This window comes from Megalopta genalis, chromosome 11, assembly GCF_051020955.1.
Source record: "Megalopta genalis isolate 19385.01 chromosome 11, iyMegGena1_principal, whole genome shotgun sequence".
Taxonomy (NCBI): domain Eukaryota; kingdom Metazoa; phylum Arthropoda; class Insecta; order Hymenoptera; family Halictidae; genus Megalopta; species Megalopta genalis.
Genome location: NC_135023.1, coordinates 6,946,381 through 6,967,316, shown reverse-complemented (window position 1 = coordinate 6,967,316; position 20,936 = coordinate 6,946,381). Strand labels below are relative to the sequence as shown.

General features: G+C 46.4%; 1 protein-coding gene across 3 annotated transcripts in view; it reads left to right on the top strand.

Moving 5' to 3' along the window:
• The window catches only part of wake (ankyrin repeat and fibronectin type III domain containing protein wide awake), a 134,389-nt gene that overhangs the window by 93,040 nt on the left and 20,413 nt on the right, over positions 1-20,936 (top strand). The window contains exon 1 of one of the 3 annotated variants that reach the window (XM_033480444.2): positions 14,781-15,516. The exons of the other annotated variants lie outside the window; for them this stretch is intronic. The gene's annotated coding sequence lies outside the window, so the exon portion shown is untranslated. Of the gene's footprint in view, positions 1-14,780; positions 15,517-20,936 lie in introns of those variants that run through there. 3 annotated transcript variants of the gene reach the window in all.

The window sequence follows — 20,936 nt, the reverse complement described above, 5'->3', positions numbered from 1 at the left end:
CGGATCGTGTAGATCGATCGGTTTTTAAGGAGCTTCCGTTCTTTTCAAGTGCTGCATGAAATTAAGCCCGCAGACTGAAACTGTCCGTTACAGAGACCTTGCTCACCCTTCTTCCTGTGACGGGCTAGGAGAAAAACAGCCCGGAAAAGGGCGGCACCTGTAGTACAAGGTATCGACACACCGGGTGTCCATTAAATATCCCGGCAGGTAGACACGTTCTCAAACTGTTTGCATCATTCTCGTTCGAGAACCGGACAGTCATAAACGGACACCTCGCTGCTAAAAATATATGTTCGGTTTTCTAGGTTTATGAGATGCTCTCAAATTCATGATTGGACCAGACAATGAACACGGAAGGCCAGGAAGTAATGAAAAATGCAATAAGACAGAAATGGAGCACGATATAATATTCCAAGCTGGATGAATTCTTCCAAAATAAAATAAAGAAAAGTACTCGGTGTCGGCGTGGATTTAACCGTGCCGGAGTGTAAAAGCTACGACGTTTGCGAGAGGAATATGAAATCCTCCGGACAACGCGTGGAGCATATTAAATTCGGAAGACGATCATAGAAACCTTAGACGATTCATAAGGTTAACAAGACTGCGCCAAAAAGTGTGAATTATCTGATAACTTGGGCAATGTAATTGCCAATGGTTGCTAACGACTAGGTTGAAACTAGGTGAAAATATTAAAACAATATAAGAACGTCTATATATTGTTCCCAACTCATTGAAATTATTAAGTAAAGAATGAAAGTTTTATTTGACTCGTCGTCTACTAATCGTTGCCGGAGCAACATTAAAACTTGATAAAGAAGAAAAGAATGGACATGCACTTCGGAGAACTGAAGTTTGAATCTTTGAGAGGGTGAAATATTTAGCAGCCTAGAGAAGCCGGAGAAACGGGGAACCGGAAACCGAACGGCAGGATCGGAGCAAGTCTCGAAAAATCGTCCAGCTGAAATGTAAAAAGGATTTCGCCGGGGTATCGTAATAGAATTTGTTTGCAGTGAAAAGGCAGCGCTCTGTTTCCGTGCTGATGGCCGTTTAATTCCCATTGCTTACCGTTTCGTGTACCATAAACTAGCGGGAAGTGTCCGTCGACCGTTGTAAAACGAGGTTGGCAAAACACGTGGGGCGCACGCGATCCGAACTTTATTTTCTTGTTTCGCCGCGGCCTCGACCGCTTCTCTCTCTCTCTCTCTCTCTCTCTCTCTCTCTCTCTCTCCTCGCATCTCTCCGGTGTCGATTGTACAGCTCTCCGAGGATACCGGGAACTTCCTGGCAACCTTCGGACGCCGATACACTCGGCCAGATAGCGATCGAAATAAATTAAACTCCGGCAGGTTCGCGCGTTCGACAGCTGGCAACTCCCGCTCTGCACTTAGGTCACCCGGTGTATAGCGAGCTAAAAAGCAGGTGGCCTTCGGGCCACCACTCTTTCATCCGCTTTTTCGACGATTATCCCGCCGCTGTGCTCGGTCAGCTCGACGCGGGTTACACGCAAATTCGCGGTAATTTCTGTTAATCCTCGAAAGCGCCGATAGCCATGCCCGCGTTGCCCTATTCTCTCCCTTGTTCTTCCTCGCTCCTCGTTTCATTATCTCGCAGTTGCCGAGGCGTCTGCCGGGTGTCGGCTAAAAGTCGTCTCTGTCAAAGAATCGTCCGGCTTATTGACCAAAAAAAACCCCAGCTTTCGCCTCGGAGTATTTATTTTACGAGGAAATCGAAAGCCTCCGCTGTTCGGGCAATATTTGCTCTCGTATCCCACAGTGTTTTTCGGTGTTTTTCGAAAAAGAAGCGAGAGGCGGAACGCCGCGAGCTTAAAACGTATTTACTCTGCCGTAAAAAGACTCCAGCTTACCGCGATGGAATTTTTTGAATAATTAACGGACGAAGGAGACCGCGCGCCGTATTAATAGTCACAAGAATTACGGAACCGGTGTTTCTTCGGTAAATACCGCGGAAATTCTGTTTCACGCAATTGTTCGACGGCGTTCGAAGACCCTCGGAGAAAAATTAATGACCGCGAGAGTTATTGAACCGTTTGAAATCGCACAGAAATTCCTGGTGGCTTCGATTTTGCGGAAAGATTAATTGAAAGGAGGATTTATTCGGAGCACCTTGTTTCGGTTCGATGACGTTCGCGCGTTTGCCCTTCCGCAACCCTCGAGCACCGCATACGGCCCTGAGCTTAACGAAATTCGAACTCACCTGCCCCGATGTCATGCCCAGATGCCCAACAGTGTTGTGCATCTGTTGCAAGCGTTCCTTTCAGTCGGTGTCCTTACCCGGTGTCGCGAGGACCCATTTTCCCAGCGCGCGACCACTCGAGTGTCTTTCTTCTTCGCGCCTCCGTGTCCTCGAATCTGGCCTCTCGACAGATTTCTCGGTGGTTTTGGCACCTTGCTTTTCGGCATTGAGGTCGACGGTGCAGCGAAATGTGAGTAGATCGCTCGAGATTTATCCGCAGTCAGTGGAAAAAGTGTTCCTACATCGCGCAATTTGCGCGAAAGACGTTTTTAACGGGTCGAACGACCGGTTTCACATTTTTCTATTTCATAATTATCGAAGTCAGAAAGCTGCTTCCGTTAAAAATCGTCGAATATATTTCTTTGTTCGGTCACGAACTGTTAGAAAAATTCGGAGAATTTTGTATAAATTCTACATTGTAATTCTTAGGGGTCGATTTTTGTTAGTCGCTTTTAGACCTCGCTAGCTTTAGTGTTAAAATAGTTCCCGGAGTCGCGAGATCCGTGAAATATAGTGAAATAATTCCGAGGCTCTGGATCGGAGTGTACAGGACGAAAAAGTCGTGCAAGGAGACGAAGGGATCGCGCGGCGTGATCGATGAGCAGAGACGGGGCTGAAAGCTGAATGGGAATTTCGAGCGGTTTGGCTGCATTTCAACGACACACGGTGCATCGGGAATGCGCGGCCCGGCCACGAGCGATCCGCGCTGATGGATCTTCTATGATAATTTCGTTGGATCTTGTGCGACAATCTCGTTGGATCTCGTACGATAATTTCGCTGGATTTTCCCCGCGAGAATTCTCGAAGCGGCTTAATCTCGGATGCGGCCGCGTTCGAAATAGCCCGGTTCGAACGAACGTTGCGTTCGGAATTGACGTTGATTCATCGGCGGAATAATAGCCGGCCCGAAAATAATGACGACCGTTAATCACCGATCGAAAGAGCGTCTATGACTTACGGCAGGCCTCGGAATGATAATAAGCGTGCGACGAGAATGCATCGTGAATGGATCGTGCTCGCGTAAAGGATGCATCACGTGGCGATGAGCCGCGTCATCGAGACCGCGATGTATTCCTGGAGGCGATCATCAGAAATCAATAATTAAAATCACAGAGTGTTTCATCCAGCTTGAAGATAGTCGGAATCGTTTCCGATAGAGCTTTTTTAATCGTGTTTCGCCCGGAAACGGACGGAGGACAGCGGCGACTGCAGATACCCGAGGTAAAGAGTGTTTTAATTAACTGGAAATACGTATTGTCATTTGGTCGTGGAATCATCGGATTCGCTAACTAATTCATTTTCCTCGATCTGCACGGCTCGGAGAAGCACCGCTGCGTTCGTGCGTTTCGTTTACAAAATTCCTGGTGCTCTTTTTTACAGAATTTTATTAATGAATTTTATGTGTAAGTATTTTTTAGCTTTGTTCGTTTCTCTCTCTTTCTCTCACTGTGACAAAAGGTTTATCCCGTCGATAAATAATATTGTTATTATTATTATTATTATTATTATTATTATTATATATGTATGCTAAGTACTGATGAAACAGAAAAGTTTAAAACTAAAGGAAAACTTAAACAGAAAAATCACCGATGAAATGATACGAACATTACGATGTATGCTCGTGGCGCGGATTATCAGGGCGGATTTGACGATTTAAGGCTCGCTTATGGCACTTTTAACGCGTCCTGTTACGTGGTCGCGCGGCCGGTAATAGCTCGCGCCGTCGCGTCCCGTAGAAACGCAAATTACGGCCGGTCGTTCGAACAGAAAGGAAACGGCACGTAACAGTTCGGAACGACGGAATCGCATGCGCTGAATTTACCTGATGCACAATGTATTTTGCAATCGACAACGCGGAAACGAATAGCCGCGGAACGGTTTATCGACCGGGCCGCATGTCGCGGACACACCTACGTTTAATGACGGGAGCACCGGTCGCGGTGGAATCGCTTGAAATTCATTTCCGGCCGTCGAAGGATCACACGGACGATGAAAGATTTGCCTCGCGGGTTCGCCGCTGATTAATCGCATTATATCGCGGCCGATGATTAATAACGCCGTCGCCGACGACGACGACGTTAGAAAATATCAATCGACTTTGCTGATCGCGGCGGAGCAGAAAAAGGGCCGGTCGTTATTTCGCCGGGAAAATTTATGCGCAACCTGCCATTAGTCATGGCTTCGACTATCCTTTATTTTCGACGACGGCGATGTAACACGGTCGGGAACGACCGTGTGTACAGGGTGGCTCGATAGAGGTGAATTACCTGCGGAAGAAATTGTATTCCGCCGCGTACGTTCTCCGCGACGTGTTCCAAGCAACGTTGTTTCGCGTTTCGGCCGGAATTTTATTCGCTGCTGAATAAATTGGGGGGACAAACGGACGCCGCGGAAAAGCGAAGAAAACTTCTCGTTAGCTGCATCGCGCGCACTATTTTATTTCGTATTTTTAAAGCACCAGCGTGGATTCGACGCTCCTGGGAAACATTAATTCGAAACGTTTATCCGAGAATAAATGAAACGAGAGAGAAGATTCTCAGCCTTAACTACACTGCATCGTAACATAATAGTATTAAATAAAAATAATTAAATTAATCGCAACCTCGGTAACGAAGAGGTCCAAGTTCGATCGAGCAGAAGCATTTGCATTAAAAACGAATTAATACTTTTTCCATAATTTTTCTTACAATTATGAACAAGGATTATGATTAAGAACTATGAAGAACATTGAACAAGTAATTAGCACCCCTCTCACGGACCAGCCACACTAGTTAACGGTTAACGATAACGCCATTCGCAGCGACCTGTACACGAGCATACACGCCAAACTGCATACACAATCTGACAAGTGCACGCCGACTGCATCCAGATCCACGCGCTGCAGATTCAGCCGGCAATCGAGAGCCGCGTATACGTTTTTTTTTTCTGAGACGAAACCGGCGGCTTGTTTCGATCGATCCTCGATAATCCTGATCGGATCATCGCGGTGACAAGCGGATCTTAAAATACGCGTTTATTTCCGCGATTTCCGCGCGTTCGATGCACCTGACAGGTGAACCAACGTCAACTCGATCCCGAATCCGAATGCTCGATGTTCCGGGTCGCATTTACACGGAGAACCTATACATACGTAGATCGTTCATGCTCGTGATCCAAGCGCACACAGCCGCGAAACCGTGGTTGCGGAGCGTTCTGACGTGCGGTCGCGAACGCGACTGCGTTTCGCGCGAATTATTTGCAAAGTTAATCCTAAATACTGCGAGGTTTATCCTGGTCGGTTTTTATCCGGTTTGCGATGCAACCGCTGCCGCGGGGGCGGTTTTGTATCTTCGCAGGCACCCGGGGCGAGATTGCCGGTGACATTCGGCACGTCAACCCTGACATATTAGTTTCGTTGTTGCGTTTCCTAGAGCAATCAGTTAATTACCGGAGATAATCGAATCTCGCCACGGTTATTCGATTTCGTCGCTGCTGATCTATAATCTTCTATTATTCGTTCGTCAACGATCATTGGATCCGAGCGGCCGGACAAATAGGCGCGCGGACGTTCGTCGCGCATTTGCCGAGAATTAAAGGAAAATTTGCATACGACCGAGGGCCGCGTCACCGCGCGAATAAAATGATAATTTAGCGGAATTTGATCGAGCTTTTCCCGCTGCGCGGCAATGAACAATCGTGTTTGTCATCGGCGCGGAGAATCGGTGCTGCAGAAGCGATTAGCGCGTGTAATTCTGTCGCAGCGTCTGCATTAGCGCGAATTTCTGCGCATCGATTTTCCCGTCTGCACGGCTGTTCATGATAAACTGCGAACGCTTTTGTTTTAAACACGAATTAAATTCCATACTGGTTTTATTACTACGTTACCGTACTAAAAGCACGAGATTGTCCAATTTCAGCCGACGCGAATTAAAGTGGCAGCACTCCGTTAAGTACGAATGCAGGTTTTTTCGTTCGTCTAGCTCGTTTAATATTGTTCTTCTAATAACGCTAATAATTACAGTAAATTCTCCCCAATTTTCCTTCAACTTGTAAACAAAACTGGACAATTTGGGAAGTGGAGATACGATTATTCGAGCCTCGCACCTCGTTTTTATAATCGTTCACACGATGATCGTATCTCTCCTCTTCTCAAATTGTCCACTTTTGTTCGCAAAGTGGAGGAAAATTGGGGAGAATTTACTCTAATGCTTTCTCATCGGTTACAAAGCTAGCTAAAAGATCACTGTCATCGATCAAGCAACACGCAGGTTTTATCAGTATCAATTTAGCTGGATAAATACTGTTCTTCGTTTCATATCGACCGCAATATGTCGCGGTAAAAAATGGCCGCAATTACTATCGGAATCGCTGCAATTGGTGCGAGTCCCAAGGCACGGGTTGCAACAAAAGTGAGCGTAAGCGATCGTCATGCCTCAATTTCCAGCAGGTGCGGGGAAGTGCGGGCTATAAATCCGATATTAAATCCCGCGATGCAGTTTTCCCGCGGAGGGAAAAGTTTCCTCGGGCGACATTACGAAATGCAACGGAATCATTTTTCGGCGGCGGTATTTTCATTGCAGATGAGACGCCGCGAGATTCGCGGGGAAACTGTAATGGAAACGGAAACAAAGTTACCGGGCGGCGAGGAGTCCACGTATCCGCGAAACTTTTTTGCGGGACTTCGGCAGCCGCGCGAGAGCATCATCCCATTAACGACGCGTGTGCATCAACGGAAATTGCAGCTTACAATAATATCGGGCCCAAACAAAGTCGCACGATAATTTCTCGCGAACCTGCTCGCGCGCGGCTTCCGACAGGAATTTTCCTTCGAGATAATACGATTTCTTCCAGCAAAACTTTCCTCGTTGTTCATCGTCCGTGTCCTTTTTTTTCTTTCCCTCGCTATATTTTTCAGAGCGTAAAAACGTTCGCGTCCTTCGCTCGGAACGTTCCACGGCGCCGCCGCGCAATTAACAAACAATTTCCTTTGTTCGTTTGTGCGAGAAGTCCGCGAAAACATTGCTCCAGAAAATTCCGAAGACGGCAGGCGTATCGTTTCCGAGAGCCTCGCGTTAACGAGATATAAAAGTAAAACGGATAACTAAAATTCCCGAAACGAGATTCCCCGGGGAAGAATGCCGGGCTACGATTTAAATGGAGCACCTAAACGCGGCGATGTAATAAGGTTCCACTAATTTGGTCATTTTACGGGCGAACCGGAGGGCTCCTTTCGCGCGGATACAAACGGACCCGTCGCGAGTTTCACGCTCAAGATATTAATGCATCCGAGGGCTGTCGGAGGCGAGTGCATAATGCACCAGACGCGGCCGCATAAGCTGCCTTTCCAGGTGCTGAAAATGCATTATCCTCTCGTTCCCAACTCGCTTCCCATTTACCTATCCACCCCGCCGCCGTGTCGTCCCCGATTCCGTATTTATCCGCAGGCAGTCCATTTCGAACGCGTTCGACGAACCTTCCTTGCATCAACGAACATAATCGAACGGTTTCGACGATGTATCAACTTCGTTCTCAGCCCTTTCCTTCGTAAATGATTTGATCTCATCGATCGAAATCTCGCTCGAGAATTATCGTTCCGCGTCGATTCGCGAAACCGGACGCGACGAAAAAGGATCGGAACGAGATCTCGCTCGGACGCCTAAAAATTTCGAGCAACGTTAACGAATTCGTCCGAACTTTACATTCCATCAGAAAATTAATTACCGGCGCGGTCGTGCGGCTGGAGAACGATTTTCTCGACGGGCTGAAATTTCCGCGCGTAAATCGCCCGTTTAATGAACAATACTTAGCATAATTAGATCCGACGTCGGTTAACGCGCGGAAGTACCTGCAGGCGTTGCGCCGTCTTCGTTGCGGCGCCGCGAAGTTACAGAAAACTGTTCTTCTCGAGAATAACAAATTTCGATTAAACAAGCCGACGAGAAGAACCGCCGCGAGTCGCTCGCAATTTCTTTCCTCGGTCGTTTCCGCCGATCCTTAACGCGAGCGCCGAAATCCGCGCGCTAGAAGTCGTCGAGAGATCGATCGTTTTACCGTTTAATGCGTTCGTAGATTAGACTAAATAATTATTTGGCCGCGACAACTTGTCGAAACCTTGGCGCTCGTCGTTCGAGCACCGCTAATTTTTCTCTGATCGAAAGTCGATGCGATTAATGGCCGACGTTCTGCCGCGGTCATTTCCAATTACCCGGATCAATTAAACCGGCCCATTAGTTGACGAAATTGTCGCGACCGGAAGCACGGGCAATTAGATCGGCCGACGCGACGCTGCTTCGACGCTCTGCGTACGCTCGTCGTTCCCTCGATTTAAGCGGCCGCCTTTTTCACGCGAGTCTCTTTCAGATCTTTCCCGCAGAAACAAATAACTTGGACAACAAATTTCCATCAATTTTTCCGTACTGCGACAAAACGCGCCGACGCGCACGCATGTGAAAACAATTTCACAGGACGGAACGACCTTTCGGCTGAACCAACAACAATTTTTCCGCATGGGAAGCCAGCTTTTTTAATGCCGCCACTATTGAATAACGATGACCGTAAGCGAACGCGCGGCGAAGTTTGCAATTTATTCGAGAAATACAAACAGACGATTTTCATTTCCCGTTATCGATGTGATATTTGAGTGGGTCGGGATCATAGTGACGCGAGCCGCATTTTCGAAAGCTTTTTTCTTGTGTCTTATACACAGTAATGTCTCTCTAATTGACGCTCAGATTGTCCAGAAAAATGGACAATTTGGGAAGTGCCTTGCAGCTCGTTTTTATAATCGGTAACTATAAAAACTAACTGCAAGGTTCGAATAATCGTATCTCCTCTTTCTAAATCATCCATTTTTGTGCACAATTTGGCCATCACGATTAGGGAGACATTACTGTATTGCTATAACTTAACTGTGAATTGTCTGAACGGTTAAATTTGGTTTGTCTCGATCCCGAAAGCAATCAAGCCCGGTGATTCGAATCGCGCACGGAGCGGTCCGAGTATAATCGACCGTCGACAGCTTTAAAATTTCATATTTCCGTCCCGGCGGGCCATTATTAACGTCAAAAGTAGCCGGCGCGGTGAATGGTTGACACCTGCCAGCACCGGCGCGGCGCTTCGGGGTGAAACAAAAGAGTTCGCCAGACGAAATAGGAGTCTTTTTCCGGGCCCATTGATAAAGCAAGGGACGCCGGCGCCTGATGAAATTACGGGGTTGTTATTAATCGCGTTGGCGTTTTATTATGGAGCTTTTGATCCGCCGGGTGTGTCGTTTCTCCTTTATCGCCGAGCGCAACGCGACCGTCCGCGCGGACGAGAGCCGCGGCAATCTCGTCGCAGTGTCCCATGGTTTCCCGTGAGCCTCTGGGAAATATATTTCGCGGATCGCAGCCGTGTACTCGGCTATATTGTCTCGCGAGCCCGCCGTATTTTCGGTGCCGATACGATCTCGCCGGCCCGGTAACGATCCTTCGAACGACTTTAATTGCAACGTTCCCCGCGGTAATTGCCGCGACCGAGCGAAAGACACGCCCAGCTATAGCTCGCCGACCCCATAAACGCCCCGCGACCGAGCTCCCTGACGGACTGCAGCTTTCCGACCCCGGAACTCACCCCGAAGAAAAAGATAACTTTCACCCTCGAGACGACAATGCGTTCTCCTCTGTTGTTCCTCTTCTTTTGTCTTGGAATTATCGCGCTCGGCTATTATTAACCGGGTTTATTTTTAGAAATGGCTCGAATCTCCCGACGGCGACGCTGCGTTAAGCGTGCTCGACGAAAGTTATCGCGAGAACTTTATATTCTTGCTAACTTGGTCACCGTGATGCACCGTCCTCCCACATCGCGATGGGAAAACTTGCGGCCGCGTCATCGATGATCGCGTCATCCCCCTGCTTTTATTATTCGTACGGAGCTTGACCGGAACGGACAAGAGAGACCAGAAGGACCCTACGGAGGAGGGAGGAGGAGGAGACCCTACGGAGAGAACAGAATTTTAATTCAATTTATGTCGATTCCGTTGTAGTCCACTGTGTACAGAGTGCGAGGTCCGTGTTTCCAGTTTATTTTTCTAAAGCTCGCGGTTTCCCAGGCTTCGTCAGCACGCTGAAAATTTTGATGAAATTCCCCGATGTTTAATGAAATTTTCGGTATTAAAAAATTGGACGGAGCTTTTTCCAAGCGTATTATGGGAAAGTTTCTCGCGGGGATGCGTCACGGATGCAAGAGGAAAATGAAATTGTAACGAGCTGCAACGGCCTGCGTGAGAACAAATCGCGGCCCTCGAGCCCGTGAATGTTTCATTAACATTGCACGGGGAACATTTTCGAGATGTATTCGCGGTTTACTAGCTCCGCGTATTTACGTGGGAGGTTCCTCTTCGCGCGTCCGTTGTACGCGTCTCGCTTCAAGGAAACTCGTAGCTGAGAGAGAATCCTAGCCGACGTTGATAAGGGCTCGTTAAGCCGCCGATACGCCGAACGAATCGGAGAAAATGATTTCCTGGGAAATTGAAACTCGAGTCGATTTACGCGCGCGCGGTCAGCTAATTACTTGCAGCGATCCGTTTCTTTAATGGGAACGCGATGGGCTCTCTGCCCAATACGGCCCTCTTGCCGAATTAATCGTTCGCCATTTCGTCAGCGTTACTACTCGTTCCAGTGCTTTTAGCCCCTTGCCACGCCATTACCGTCGCAATCGATCAGAACTGTTTCCGATTAGAATCATTCGTTGGAAGAAGAAGGAAATTTGTATTTGTCGCGTGCCTACATTTGCCCGAATGATTAGCCCTTCGCACTCGAATTTATTTAATCGACGCAGACATTTTTTCCGATTCAATATTGTTTGTTCGTGTGAGAATATCTTCATCACCTGTCACATTGTTTTCATCTCGTTTACAGTATGAAATTAAGTGCATTTATTAACACAATGCCGTCCGGTGGCACCACGCTGGTGCCATGCAAAAACTATCTGTTGTATGCCGGTGGTACCACTTCGGTGGCATTTTAAAAAACTGAGATAACATTTGAACTATATTTCTTGGGTGTTGAAAGGCAGCAAAGTAACTATAGCATTGTGCTTATTTAACTAAGAATTAAGTACGAAAATTCTTGGACGTCGTATCTTAATTTTAGGAATTTATATTTCCGCCATCTTCGAAATTTTTTTTAAAATCTAAAATTTCCAAGCTATTATGCCGGCGTCAAACGAAAGAATCATATCTGAGATCTGCGGACGGCATAGTGTTGATACTACATTCAAGCTCAAACCACATCTACCAATTGAAGAAATACAAGAACGCAAATTCGTTTGCGAATTATGCTATGATAATTTTTAACGACGTCTCAGACTCGCCGCTCGAGTATAAAGAATTGAACATCGACGACAAGAGAACAGAATCTTTCATCCGACTTCGAGGAACGGAATGGGATTCACAGTTGACAGGTTATTACGAGTCGGACTCGTCAAGGTATGGCAAGGAGTGAATGGAATTCTCGACATCTCGAGCGCGAGGTGCATGAAATGAGACACAATCGACGGGCTGGTTCTGAGAAAGGGATCGTCGTAGATTCCCAACGAGTAAATCGCAAGGTGTCCCGTGAATCTTTGATCCTAATCGGCGCGAATACGGGCTCGCGGGATCGCATTGTTCTCCGCGCATTCAGACCACTGGAGATTCAATTTCTCATCGAACAATGGCGCGCGCGGTTTCTTCGGCGAGTTTCACTCGTGCGCGCGGCCGCGGGTGAACGCTCGGGAAATCAAGGAATGCTTTCGGGGAGATAACGAATTAGCATTCGGCCCGTAAAAAATCTGGGGGAAATGCCGACACGTGCGCGGTCGCACCGGAAAGCACCGGCGCTACCGAACCGGGATTTATGGAGTCCCGTCTATCCGGCGCTCTCCGCGCGAAGTGCAGGAATCACGGTAAGCGGCCCCGCCGACCCTCATTTTCCTTTCGGTCCAGGGGAAAAGTTACCTGGAATACCTGAGCCGAGTCGCCGGGGAATAATGGGCCCATTCACGGAGAGTCTGTCGGCGCTATTGTGCAATAAAAAGTAATAGCGTCTGCAGTGGGCAGAGCCTGGGCGGAGAGGCGACTTCTCGACACGAATATTCCAGTCGCGGCAATTCGATCTTTTATTGCACAAACTTCCGCCAATAAGCTATCGAATTACACGGTAAGAGCATTACCTAATTTAGGAATCGTGAACGACCGGACTGTGGCTTTTAACACACTTACGACAACAACGAGTAGCCGCAATTTGAGAAAATGAGAAAAATTGCCGGAATCGAGGAGCATCGATCGGTCATTTTCGTTCCAATAAAATTGTTAAACAAAGGAAGACATTCGCGTTTTACAACAGTCGCGGTACATTTATATATTGCATGAAAATTCGCAGTCCAGAAATGTCTTCTACAGAGGCTAGATGATCTTGATTTCTTTCACGTTCGTAGCTGCACTTCGTTAATTTTGCGGTTGCACATCTATTTCGTTGGGAATTTACCAAGTTTAGAAAATTTACGAGCTCCGGGAACTCGACGACCTTTCCAAAGATCGCGTGAACTTTCACGCTCCTTCACGGCCACGCTCGGAAGCATGTTTGGCCTCCAGGGAGATTATGGAGAGTATGAAGGGTGGCAAAAGTAATTTTCTTCGAATGACCGGAGCTTGCGATGCAGTTTGCGGAGGAGGTGGTTGATCTTGATTATTTTTGGAGCTGTTTGCTATTGTCGAATCATTTCCAAATAGTCGAAATGAATTGTCTTACTTGGGGCTCGTTTGCGGAAGGGTGGTTGTTCTTGATTACTTCTCGAGGTGTTACCATCGTCTGTAAATAGCAGAAATAATTTTCTGCTGTGAACGCCGAAGGACTGGAACAGAATTTCGCGGGACATTTTTCTAGCCGAGGAAATTATCGAAAGCGTCTGTAATGTTAATAATGATGGGATAGTCTCGTCTACGACCAGACACACGATAATCCGAAATGGCGAAGGTGACCATGCCTGCCAATACGAGAAACATATGTCCAATCAGCCGCCGGCAAACGTTAGAAAGCTCTGCGCAAATATTGACGCTGGAAATATTGTTTCCGCAGGCGAGTGCACTTTTTTCCTGGGCAAAAATTCGATCGACCACTCTCTCCCCTCCCCTTCGTTCGTTATTTCGCGTAATAACGGCGACAGTTATCCGTCGAATTTCTGGTGAACATGAAAGACGATAAATCATGCCTGGCGAACTTTATCGGGCGAGAATGGAAAAACTGCGGTCACGCCGAGGAAATGAAATCAATATTAACGGTGGTTTCGTTAACGAAATTTTCGCTGGATTAATAACAACGGCAACGCTGAATGACACCTCGAAACCGTTGTTTGTAATTTGATTAAAAATGAAAACTGTAGATATCGAGGATGCGGTAATGTCGAATTAATTGTAGTAAATTGGAAATAATTGGCGAGCAAGTGAGAAGCCTGAATTAGGGATGCGGTCGAACGATAATTCTATTCATTAAACGATGATCGTTCAGTTTTGCCATTCTCATTTTATTGTACACGGTTTGTTCGGCTCCGTCGCTCGATGAAATTTGATCATTTACGGACGTATAAATCACGTTCGTTCCACATTTATCGATTGAATTAATTTTAATTAATAGCTCACTCGTCGAACGAGCTTTACATTCATTATATCCACATTATACACGCGGGAAATTATTTTAGTGGACATTGTATCTCTTTCACTGCGTTCCGAACACAGTAAAATCGATCAACGTCTAAATTGATGTGCTGGTATGCGCAAGATTTCATTACAACGATTACATGTTTAACGAGAAATCAATTAAAATTAATTATAACCTGGTCGGTTACATATTCGCACGTGTCAATCGATTTTATTGCACATTGCTCCCATTTTTTTCTCGGAGGCTACTTTAATCCATCGCGACATGCGATAATGTTTCATTTGGACGAGCTTCAATTACGTTAATTACGCATACATCGATTCAGATAATTTCAATAAATGCGAGGCTGACGATAGCAAAGACGGCAAACGTGTTTCACTATGTATTAATTACACAAATCAAATAACATATTAATACATATTTACACGCGTTAAATTATTTAATCGAACGTACCATTTGGTCCACGTTCGCGATACATTCGAAGCCATCGCTAGCTAGAACAGCGAGGATAAACTCATTAATTACACCAATCACGTATCTGTGAATCGATGTGAACACGTGTCAAATTATTTTACCAGTCATCACATTTGTTTGCGTTCGCAATACATTCGAACCCATCGCTGGCCAGGATGACAACGCTGTGTCCGGTCGTATTGACCGCCTGAACTGCACAGAAACAGCTCGACAGAATTCTGTTTAATTAAACAGAGGCCTACGAGGTTTTACCATACAGTTGTTCGCACGGCTAATTATTTGATCAGCGATCGCGTTTGATTGGGTTCGCGATACATTTAAGCCTATCGCTAGCTAGAACGATGGGGGCGTCCGCGTGGTGGGGGTAGACGGCAGCTGTTTGTTCGGCTGCACGCCGGAAGGGTCGCGTTCCATGTGTACCCGCCAGCAATGGCACATCGTTGTCGCCGCTCTGCGCACAAAAATCGCGTTTGCACAGTAAAATCGTCTCGAACAGTGCCCGTGAAAAATGCGACAGCCGTGTCCCGTCGATCGGCGTCGTTCTGTGCAAAAAGTTTACGGTAATTGTACGTACGACAAGAGTACCAACGAGAAGAAAAAGCAGCGGCGACTCGAGGCTGACGGTGGACGATCATGGAGTGTTTCGAGGGAAACAGTGTCGATCGACGTGACAGGAATCCGTTTTGCGTACGAAACACGCGCATCGACGGCTCCTAAAAGCCTCTGTTCCTACGATCGTGTCTCGTAAAATCTCGGACACGAGAAAAGTGCGTGGAAAGTGACAGGTTAAGTTTCGAACAGGGGACGCTTGCCTCCAAACAACACACCTCGGTCGGTAACGTAAAGAAATCGATACCTAGCTCGGTGGATGCGGTCGGATTTCCCGCGAATTTTATCTGTTCATTGTTTTTACAATTTTGAAACGTGTTCCAGCGGCTAATCGAAACAGCGAATTCTCGATTTGTACGAGAAATCGAGTTGTCGCGCTTAAATTTATTTCCATTGTCGAACGATCGGTGATTCCACCTGTTAGAGGTGTTATTTGTTTGAAAGTGAACACACGCTGTAAATGTTCCTTTGAACAGCCGATTTCGTTTGATAATTGACAAATGTCACGGATGAAGCACTCGTACAGGTAATTCGAAAAACTACATGGTCTCTTATCGGTGACCTTTTTCGGGGACAGCTATTTTTGCCGTGACACCTGTTCCCACGGTGGAGATCTGATTTGAGCCGACGTACAGATTGGATATCGATTCAAATTTTATTTGGTTCCGAACTTGGTTCGTTGGCACGTGTGACAAGCATTTTGATCGAATAATTTATCTAACGTATTTATTTTCTTGGCTCTCACGTCTGGGTTATAGATAATCTGGTTTATTCTATGCTGCCATATTGACAACGTTTTATTTGCTGTTTCACATTCCAAATTTCCAGATAATTTAATTATTTGAATAACAATCGATGCATGTTTTATAGTGCAAATAATATTTTAATATTTTTAAATGAACGAGACTCAAATAATTCTGCTATAATTCGTTTAATGTTACTCTGGGGTCTCTCCTGATTCTAGCAAAATCAAGCATAAACATAAAACAAGCATAAGCATAAATGTATACGTTAACACTAAACCTACCGCGGTCAAAGTGACCGCTTTCTTATTTTGCAATTCTGCAAAGTTCCGAGACTCTTTCGTGGAAAACGCTTGAATAAGTTATATTATTGGAGCAAGTTTTATAGTAAAAACTTTACAAATTCGAAATAAATTCGGTCTTCTCACTTTTGTGAAGCATTATATGCCAGTTAGTATTATTGCTTGGTAGGTTTAGTGTTAAGCTATAAAGCTTAGCCATTGAATTGTTTTCTGGTGTCTCCAATGAACTTGGCATAATGCTCTATGCGTCAACTTTCGCTTAAAAATTACACCTAAAGAACTTTGAATAAATCATCGCAGAATTTTGAGAAGGATTCCAATATAAGCTAATATAAAGAAACCCGGTTCCAATTTATGATCAGTTTTTTTAATTATTCGAGGATCCTTTGGATTTCGGACTCGAAAGCCATAAAGTCACGGCAAATGTCGCTGTCGCCAGACAAGGAGCAGGTCTTTCTCCTTCTTGGAAAACACGATGAGCCACTATCTCGGCTTCTACGGTCGACTTGCTCTCGATGGTATTCGAACGGTAGTGAACGGACGCACGTGCGTCCTTGCGAGGTAAACCGCCATGCATGGAAGCTTGCATAACCATAAGTAGATCCCTCATGGACGCTTTCCTGCGTATTTCAGTAATTTTCTTTCGCCAGAGCTATTTCTTATAGCCACGATACCACAGATCCTCCACGAAATCCTTAAGTCCGAGTTATCTCTTTATAAAACACTCGGCGTTTTAATTGCACCTTCGCGTTACGTCCTTCGGAGTTCGTCCGGGGAACGTCTCAGGTTGATTCGTACAGTTTCGGAACCGGAAGAAGGCGTCAGTCGATGTCAAAGAACCGGAGAGGAAGTAAGATATTGCTGCTTATCGCGGCCAGTCTACCGATAAGGTCGCAGACTCAAAGGGTACATTGTACTGCTGAGATCCTAACTGCCTTGAACATGATAGATTCCCAGGTCCTCTCGACTTTTCTAGTTTTCGCGAACAATACTTTGGCCCTGTCGAATTTGCACCAAATTTCCTTTAAAAAATGGAGAACTAGATATTTGCCACGGATAATAGATGATAGAGGCTGCAAATTTATACAGTAAATTCTCCCTAATTGACGCTTAGATCGTACACAAAAATGGGTAATTTGGGAATAATCGTATCTCCTCTCCCCAAATTGTCCATTTTTGTGCACAATCTAATCAATTAAGGAGAATTCGCTGTATCTGGCGAAGTCCATCGTCCAATCATCTTAGACCATTTCCCGCAAACTATCCATAACCCCTTGCATCGCAAAATCTAATTTGATCAGCAGTTCCGCAGAGGTTTCCGTAGCTGCTCTTGCCGATTCAATGGACGGCCATCTCCGCTCCGTTTCCGTACGGTTTTTCCCGGATCGGTTCATTAACTCGGCGGTTCAGGTCTCGTTACGGAACACCGATACGTATTAACGACGTCGAGGAACGGTAACCCGCGTCGCGGATGAAGCGGATCGTTGTTTATCGAAGGCATAACGGGGCCGTCCCCGTGAAAAGGGAGGTAAATATCGAGCGTGGACAGGGGACCCGGGACAATTTAATTGCTATTTGTCCGAGTGGTTTGTTTGTTTGTTTGCAGCCGGCGCGTCTCGTTCCATTATAAAACCATATTTTCCCGCGGGATAGATCGATGCAGAGTCTGCGAGAATTCTTATTTCGCACGAGAAACTCTTCGGTTTCTGAGTTCCGATTTTCATCGAATTGTCAGAATTGCCGATATTGTTAGAAGGGAGTAACGACGTCTGGGGAAAAATAAGAGTCCTGGTTTATCGGCGAAGGACTCTGTTTGCACGATTCAGGAATAAATTGGTCTGTTGGTGTCTGGATCTGGTTTCGTTCCCGGGTATCGAGCTGGTCAGGATTTCCGCGTCGCTGGGACCGGCCAGGATCCTCGTTGCCATATCGTACGTTGGATAGCAAACGACGGTGTCTGGGTGCTCGTTTATTAGCCGCGCTCGCGTTTCTTTCTCGTTACCCCGGCCTCGTATCTCTCGTTCGACGATGTGTGCCCTCTTTGCGCGCGCCGCGCCGGTTATTACAATTTCAAAGCAACCTCTTCTCTCTGTTCCTCCGGTTTTCGCTCTTTTTCCCCTCTCTGCCGTTCCCTCCCATTCTCTTTTCTCTCGCACTTTTTGTGTTCGTTGCTCCCTTTTCCGCGGCACCGCGTGGCTCGTTCCACCCGGCCAGATTTACACGTCTTTCCCCGAAGTGACGGAAGAAAACGCGGCGCGCAATTTTCTTTAATATAATCCACTTTCATTAGCGCTCTCTTAATGGCCGCGGCCGGGAGCGCCGTCTGCCCGAGGAAGCAGTAAAAGTCCTAATTTCATTCGTGTCTCCCCCCTCTCTCTCCCCCTCGACGAGGAAAGTAATATCCGCGGATTGAAATCGGGGCCCCGGTCCGTGCCCCTCCGAATCTCCCTTTCTATCGGCGCTTTCTATCGTCTGCGCGCATCCGTTTCCGAGATTATCGACCTCCCGTTCAAAAACTGGCTATTCAGCCACGCTATCGAATTTTTCGCAACTTTCTAGCGATCCTGCAATTAACTATTTTGCAACGCGGAAGAAAAAACGGCTAAATCTAGCTCCGGAACGATTCGTTGGCAAAATCCTTCTCGTTCGCCAGCTTTTGTTTCCTTCGTTATTCTTTTATCTTAAATAAATTCGTTTATCCTAAATAAATTCTTTTATTCTAGATAAATTCGTTTATCCTAAATAAATTCTTTTATTCTAGATAAATTCTTTTATCCTAAATAAATTCTTCTATTCTACCTAGTTGCAGCTAGCTGAAAACCGTACGCAATCGAAATGCAGCATTGTTAACGCGTCATCCACCGATAACAAACCCATAATTTTCGAGAATCTACGATGCGTCATCCTAGCAAAGCGAATCATATCTTTTTTGATCATCAAGAAAGTTTCTAAGATTCTTCTTAGAATAGACACGGTAATTGAGATAAAGCTTGAAGAACAAGAAAGCATCGGAACGTTTGTTTGAGTTTCTTAACCAGTTAGCTGTGTCCGACGAGTATACTCGTCATCGCTTGGAAATGTGGCGCCACGACTAACTGGTTGAATGAGCCAATAGTCAAAGGATCAAGGCGATGAAGAAATAAAATTGCAGCGCGCTCGCGAGTTGCCTGAAAGGCAGAACATTTTTTCGTTGCTACGCCCGACGAATGTATCGAGTAGAGGCTTTTTACTCGGGCACAAATCTTCGAGCGACAGGGAACACGAGCAGAGCGAAGCTAGTGATTTCCAATTAGCCGAGCAAGGCAATTTTCCGACTGAAACAGGAATCGAAACTTCGATCCTTAACTCGTTGCAAAATCCCGGGGCGAAATGGGCGCCAACGGGATCTTCCTCGGCAACGATCGTGAGACAGTAATCGCGGAGTAGAATGGGGAAACGGAAGCATTGTTAGCGGTTATTAGCACAATGGGCGTTGAAACAGGACGCAGTGGGCCGCGCTCGTGCTGCCGTCTTTTTCTTCCCCTTTGTTTCTCGTTGTCGGGTTTCTCCTCTCGCCGGGATCCATCGATCGGCGGCGATCCTTGAGGACGAGTCGAATATCAGGAGTTTAACGCTCGAGGAGGAGAAGGAGGAGGAGAGGCGGAATGTACCGAGTCCGTGGTATTGCGTCCATTAAACAGCGGAGGAAGCGGTTCTGTTGATGGTTCTCCGATTACTGAAGTATTAATCGAGTCCTATTAGCAAGTTGTTCGGGACCGATTAGCAGCTATTAAAGCTCGATGGATTAATAAATTAAACGGTTGTCCTTTTGGAGCTGTGCGAGCATCGATCGCCTCGAGATTTATAATCAGCGGTTCGGCGAATTAGCTATCGACTCCTTGTTTCGATACCTTCCGATTCACGCGGTTTCGCGGAGTTCGGCGGATTTATATTCGCGTAAGAATATTCCATGGAATAATTTCGTCGATCGATGTCTCGTAAACGTAAAATTGCATTCGTTCGTCCGTCGATGCCCGCCGCCGTTACAGGGTCCAGGACAAATCAGTCCGCTGTTTATTTAGCCGAGCTCTAATTATCCCATTATCATTCCGCAGACCCGTAATTACCTCGTTAACTTCTAACGAACTCCAATTTGTAATCGCGAGAAGCGGTTTTATTCCGCTCGATCGATTCAAGTGCGCCAACGACACGGGCGCATTTCTTTTCTCCGCGTTCAGACCGACTTTCCTTTCCTTTTTCCGACGGTTAATCAGCGGCCCGCTGTTTTTCGCGCACCTACGTACCCTAATTAATTGAACCACGGTGCCCGCGGTTGCTCTGTAATTTCATTTTCCTCGTTAACGCTACGACCGGTCAATCGATGAATATCTAATTCTCCTATCGAACGTAATAACGAGTCCGAAGCAAAAATACTTCGGCGAGCGTACAATCAACGCGACCGCGAATTAAGAAATGCGGCGCAGAGATTTGTCGGAACGAACGCACGAATTCCCCACGACCATTAATCAACATTTTGAATTCGACCATCTGCCCGTCGTCGTTCCGTCGAAAACATCGGACTATCTAATCGTTGATGTATTTATAATACTACGCTACACTCGCCACTGTTTAACATGCACTCGTCCGGGCTCGTTTGCACAATTATCCCACGTATCGTCTTGATTGGCTATCTATCTGCGTTGTTGGCTACGCGATAACGCCTCGGTCATTAGATTTCCTAGAATCTAGAAAGAGAGAGGGCTTCTATCGACCGATCTCGAACAGATTTCCATTGTTAATAGGAATCGAGCCACCTACTCTCGCCAACAGAAAGCTATTGTGTCGATAAGAAACGCTTCTCGGACGCCCCGTGTTCCGTTCGCTTCATCCTCGAACAGTTTGCTCCCTCCTCTGCTCCCCGG